Genomic DNA, 6990 nt, shown 5'->3' on the forward strand with positions numbered 1-6990 from the left:
AGACCAAATTCGCAGATAAAAAGACTTATGGTTATACCTAAAAAAACAAATAGTAGCATACTCGATCTTACTCATAAAAAATTAGCCATAAATATATTTATAAATAATTTTAGCCAAAAAGAGAGTGTTGTAGTTTGATCTAATGTAACTAAAGTGATAGTAGTAAGAGGCTGTTTGGCAGCCAAACTTTTTGGGGTACAGGAGTATCCAGCTATGATTTCATTGTTAAATAATAATAATAATAATAAGTTGATTTTAAAGATGGTGGTAGTATAGAGGGCGGCAAAGCTTCGGATTAGGTGGCCAGTCTCTAAAAAATACAAGTTCTCAGCAATAATTCCCATTTTCATGATTATCCCAAACTATATATAAAAAAAATAAAAAAGAAAGGTCAATTTTCAGGTGTTTATATATATATATATATTATATGTCTCGAGACATTATTTGCTTACCTACGACTAAATCACGACATAAAAAAGCACGAAGATATATAGTAGAATTACAAAATTATAATATTATATTTTGCTCCATATATGAAAAATATGCACATGTATATAAATAAATAATTATTAATTTTAATTAACAAATAATAATTTATAGAAATGGCGCAAGTTCTTGGAAGGTCATGATGAGTTGATGGTGTGTGTATTTTGTTCTGGCCGCCATTATTCATTAGATGCTTCGCAGTAAAGCCAAGTTATTCTAAATATTTATTACCCCAAGTTCAGCTTTATATCTTGATTATTATAATATGAACTCGACATTGATTATTTAACATTAATATTTGTCATTTAACTTAGTCATTATAAATGGATTTGAGTCTAATAGTCGCCTACCAACCGAGAAGGCACATTATGGGTTGGGGAATAAAGTAATTTAAGCCCTTTTCTTTTTTTACTAATACGGCGATCACATGGCCCATAGAACGTGAAGAAAACGATAATCAGGCAATGTTTATAAATGCATGGACTGATTACATTTTAATCATTGCCATGTTCGTACATATGAATCTGTAATTAAAAAAATTGTTAAAACATATGTTAAGTAAAAAAAGTCAACCCTGTTAGCAATGGCTAAAAGGTTTTTGTTTTACCTTTGAGTAACTTTCAATTTGAAGAGCATTGTGTATGTGTGGTTAACTTGCTTTTTCCACAGTTGGTCAATGATTACTTAAGCAAATATTTTTGTCTAATTATGGTTTTGGTCTATCTATTTCGTTCTAAATTGAGATTAAAACAATTTAATTTCTCTATTTTTATAATATTATTAGTATGTATAAATTGATAACATACTTAATTACTTTCACTAAAATTCATAACATTAATTTTCTTTTTATTGTTCAACATCACAAGCAGTGTGATGTGAAAATTTTAGTCAACTATGTTTAAGCAATGATAAATTTACATTTCAATAGAATGTTTAAAAGTGTTTGAGAAGAAAACAACGTCATCATTAATGGCGAAGTCTGAAATTTTTTTTGGGGATTGAAATTAAATTTTATATTGTTACGATAGTAAAAATGTAATTTCACTGCTGTAATAGCCTATATCTTTATAATTTTTAACTGATATTAATTTTTTATCATTGTGGGGATTAAAGTTCACTTTTACCATTATTAATTTAAAATTTTATAAATTATAAATGGCCTAAATAAAAAAATTCATTTTAGAGTGGGTTGCGCCCCTATTAGCCCCATAGTTTCGTCATTGGTCATCACATTAACAATTTCATGTAATGGTGATATCAATTCCAACCTACTACTAACACTATCAAAATAGGGAAAAATATATCAATTTAAAATAACAATTAGTTTAAGTTCTAAATTTCAACATAAAGGATGGACTAAAACAAAAATTAGACCAATAAGTTTGAACAAAATAAGAATTTTGATGCTGGGTAAACGGACGTGGGAATGTCGAGTTCAGACAGTTGTTGGATTCTGTAACAAAAGATTACCCATCCAACTTGTCAGTCGTCACATGCGGATAATTATGATTTGACCACTTTTTAGATTCATATGAGGAGGCTCGAAAATAAATGCAAAATTTGATTGGTTGGCATCTGATATGTACGCATTACTTAACTCACCCACAAGTAATTAACCCCAATTTAGGAACTGATGGACGGATCCCATTGGTCAAAATGGCGGGCGCCCATCCTCCTCGAAACCCATCACTCAAAATCAACGGTAGGTACGACGCCACGGCAGAACCGTTCACTGACCGGTAAGAAGCAATGGGGCCCACGATCCGAGCCACTTGAGGCAAAATAGACATGCAATTAAGCGACTCCAAGTTGAGGACATCGTACTGTTTCGCTACCAGTTCCTGCATGCAGTGCAACTAGTGGTCGGTTCATACTTGGTGCTAAAGGTCCTCGTTAGCATCTACAACGCCAGCTTGGTGGATCTCCGAAGTCACGGCTCGAACCTTGCCTGGAGCCATTATTTTTTAAATCGGAATGAATCCATCAGCTGGATTGGAAATTAGTTAAGAGTATTAGTTCAAATAAGTAGTCCAAATGGTTACTTTGCGATTCATAACAAACCAACTGAATTAATTTTGTTTTTTTCTTCTTCTGTTTTTTTACTTTTTAATAGTTTGTTTAATTGAATTAAATTAATTAATTAAATCAGTCGAATCGATAATTAATTATCCGACTAATTTAATTATTGATTCGATTTTTAAAACATTGCTTAAAACCTACACATGATAGTCTAGCATGCTTGATCCCATCATTTAAAGAATCTATGAAATAAAAATAGAGTGAAAGTCTTATATAAGAAAGAAATAAGAAAAAAATACACATTTAACATTTAGAGCTAAAATGGCAACGTTGCTGCGAAACAAACGTGCTTTTAAAAATCTGTATCTGGAATCTCCATTATTGTTATGATTGAAAAATGTTTCTATAACGCTTCAAAGAAGAGCTATGAAAAATCATTATTTTCATAAAGTGATGTAGAAAGTAAAAAATATATTAACTTAAATAATATTTAAATAATTTAATATACTAATACAATAAATATAAAATATAAATACCTTTTAAGCTATTCATACGAATTATTTGTAAAATTTAATTTTACCATATAAACTATATTAAATAGATAAAGTTAAGATTTTTAATTAATACGGAAGGTAATTGCTAAGTGCTAAGTTAAAACTGAAAAATATACATTTGATTGCTATAGATTCATTTAGTTGTAAAGTAAATATTATGTAATAATCAATTAAATTTGTAATTGGTGAGGGAAGGAATAAATTTTATATCCAAAAGCCAAAATTCCATATAAGAACAAGTGTTATTAGTCCAATGATAACAATTACTCTAAATTACTTATTTTAAATGATATTTATGTAATTTAATTTAAGTATATTAAATTATAATACACTTGTGTGCGAAAACAAATATATGAAAAAATTATTTAAAAAAAAGTAAATATAAAGATCAAATGCGATTTTTATTAAAATGGTAAAATTGAGATAGTTGGAATTAATATGGTATTTGGTTTAAATCTTGTGATTCTTATTTATATGTATGTATTTTTTTTTAAATTTATCAAAATATAAAAGGACATAAATACTAAAAATAATATTTGTTATTTTACAAAATGAGAGGGTATTTGATAATTTCCCTAGCTGAGACCCAATTAATAGGTGGCATCAACTCAATCAACCTCTTAATATATCTAGTATTGATAAGCCATATAATAGATATTAGTAATATTTAGACTTGCTCATGGCCTGGCTCGAAGGCGTGCATGAAAAGCGGGAGCGTTTGGGTTAAAATATATGTCCAATAAATGGTTTTTGGCAAAAAAAAATCCCATTTAGAAAATGAGCTGAGCCCCGGGTAAGATTTTTTTTACTCGAACCTAGCTCGGCCCGAAATATGCAAAAAGAACTGCAATTTTTTTTACTTTTTTTTGCTATTTTTTATTTTTTCACTATTTTGCTATTATTTCACTATTATATTGCTACTATTTTGTTGTTATTGTATAACTCTTATTTTATTGTTAGTTTTGTTGCTATTTTAGAAGTATTTGCTTGTTAAGTTACACCTATATTAGTGTTATTTAAGTGTATATATATATTTAAATTTTTTTTCAATTTATTGAAAAAATATTTATTTTAATATTTTTAATATTTTTTATGTATTATATATATTTTTTAAAATTATATAAAAAATGATACGAGCCGGGTTTGGCCAGGCTCGAGTTTTAATATTTTTATCTGAGCCAGACCTGAATCTAACAAATGAGTCTAAAATTTTGGTTGGGATCGGCCCATGAGAAACTCTAATAATATTACAACAATTACTATTAGACTGATAATATGAAATTAATAATGGTTAAATGGTATTTTCACATTCCAAACCCCAAAAGCCACAGCACCTATCAAGTGCTTTTCCGTTTGACTCTAGAAGCACTTCTCCAAAGTGCTTATGAATCCCAAATGCAACGCTTTTGCAGTCCAAAAGTGATTATAAGACTTCGTCTAGTTTTTGTCTAATTCTATTTTCATTCTTAGAAAATAATTTTTTATTTTAAAAATTTTAAAAATATGTTTAATAAATAGAAATAAATTTTTTTTTATAAATATGTTTAATAAATAGAAGTAAAATTATATTTGATAATTTTTTTCATAAAAGAATAATGATAACTAAAACAAATAAAAAATTTAAATTTATATGAATTCGAAACAATACCAAAAATTTGATATTTAAAATTTGCTAATAGAAAATGAATATTTTTTCAACACCCCTAACCCGTATCCGTCGCCAGAACAGGGTTTAGGAGCATTACTAGAATTTACAGATCATATATAGATATTTCATGTTATTTTACAATTGCATCGAAAATTAATTATAATTTAATCATATCGTCCCTTCTATCAGCCATTGAGGCCCAAATCATACATTAGAAATGAGTCGGGACTGAACCGGAAACTCAAAGAATTTTTCACAAAATTTCAAAATTTTTCCTAGGTTCAAGGGTCACACGCTCGTGTGGTCAGGCCATGTGGCATATGAGGTAGTATACGCCCGTGTCCCTAACCCGTGTAACTCTTTGACTTGCAACTTAATTAAGTGCAGGAGTCACACGGCCAAGTCACATGTCCGTGTGCTAGGTCGTGTGATCAATTTCAAGTATTCTGTTTTAAAATTTAAAGATGCAGTGGACACATGGCTAGAACACATGCCCATGTGCTAGGCCATGTGTCACATACGACTGAGAAACACGCCCGTGTCTCTGCCCGTGTGGACCAAATAAGGTCATTTCCAAGCCTTATTTCTCACCCATTTGATCATTCACCTACACGAACATTTTAACACATCCAAAAGTCAATCCAAAACATTTAAAAACATGCAAAACTCAAGTCTCATACTTACCATATCACTTCATAATCCATGTTTGTGAATTTATCTATTTGACCACATTTACTTAATATCATACTAATATTCATAAACCAAATTAAGCATTTATATCAAACATGAAATTAACTCATATGTTAATATGCTAAAACACATTCATCACAAGCCGTTCAAATGGCTATTCACAACCAAAATATTTGTATGCCAACTTTGGCTAACCAAACCTATACATGCCATTATATCCAAAAATAATGTCGTAAATATACCGAAGTGAGCCGATGGATAGTATGAGTGATCTCCGCCAAGCTTCCAACCCAACGAGCTTCTGAGTACTATAAAACAGAGAAAATGAAACAGAGTAAGCACTTAGTGCTTAGTAAGTTCGTATAACAGGAAATAAACTTACCATTCATTTGTACAATAAGTAAACTTACTCATACATTCCAAACAACTTGGCCATAGCCTAAGCACACAATCTCATCAAATATGTTAGTTAATCATTTCATGTAAATATCAATACCAAAGATGAGCTCATCAAATACCAAGTTCCATGCATTTCATGTTTTTTTCAGATATTGATTTCATTTTGATTTTCACTTGTCTTCATGTCAGAATTTCACCTGTTGAATCATTTGAAATCTCGATGGATACGGGGGTAGTACACATAAAGTGTACAAATAAAAAATCTATCAATTCATGTCCGGGAGTACTCATTAGAGCACTTAAATAGAAAACTCTCTCTCAAGTACTATAACGGGAATCTCATTGAGCCATGTAATGGGAAGCTTATCTGGGCTTAATAACAAGAAACTCACAAAGAACCTATATCGGATAGCTCCGAAGAGCAATTAATGGGAAGTACCGGATAACCATATAACGGGAAGTTCAAGCGAGCACTAACGGGAAGCTCCGTAGAGCACTTTAACAGGAGGTTCACAAAGAACCTATAAACAGAACACCCATAAAGAGCGTAGGTGTGTCTACAACATATGCAGAACACAACCAGTCGGGATGCTCAGAAGAGCATTTAATGGGAAGCTCGCAATAACACAATAACGGGAAGCTTGAGAGGGCTTGTAACGGGATGCTCTTTCGAGCTACGGTACGTCTGCAACATATGCAATAACATTACCATTTCAGGAAACAGAACCTTGTATCTAATCGAGTTTCTTTCATTTTATCGGGACTTATTCATTTATCAAGAATTATCAGATATGAGGTAAATTATATACACATACATGAAATTTATATAATTTACATATTCAAAATTAAAATTTAAGCATAAAAATACACACAATTTAGTTACACGAACTTACCTCGACAAGTGTTCGTGAATTAATGTCTACTAATCCGTCACTTTTTCTTTACCTCGATCTAGCTCCGCATTTGATCTATCCGGATCTACATGAGTAAATTTAACATAAATTTAATAAAATTTACATTCGATTCTATCCAAGTCACATCTTAGGCAAAATTACTATTTTGCCCTATACTTTTACTAAATGACGACTTCATCCCTAGGCTCAGAAAATGAAATTCATGTAATTTATTCCTTATTCCAAGCCTAAATACTTTCACATGTATCAATAGCAGCCCATAAATTCCATAGAATTATAG

The sequence above is a fragment of the Gossypium hirsutum genome, chromosome D11, assembly GCF_007990345.1.
Source record: "Gossypium hirsutum isolate 1008001.06 chromosome D11, Gossypium_hirsutum_v2.1, whole genome shotgun sequence".
In the NCBI taxonomy this organism is placed as follows: domain Eukaryota; kingdom Viridiplantae; phylum Streptophyta; class Magnoliopsida; order Malvales; family Malvaceae; genus Gossypium; species Gossypium hirsutum.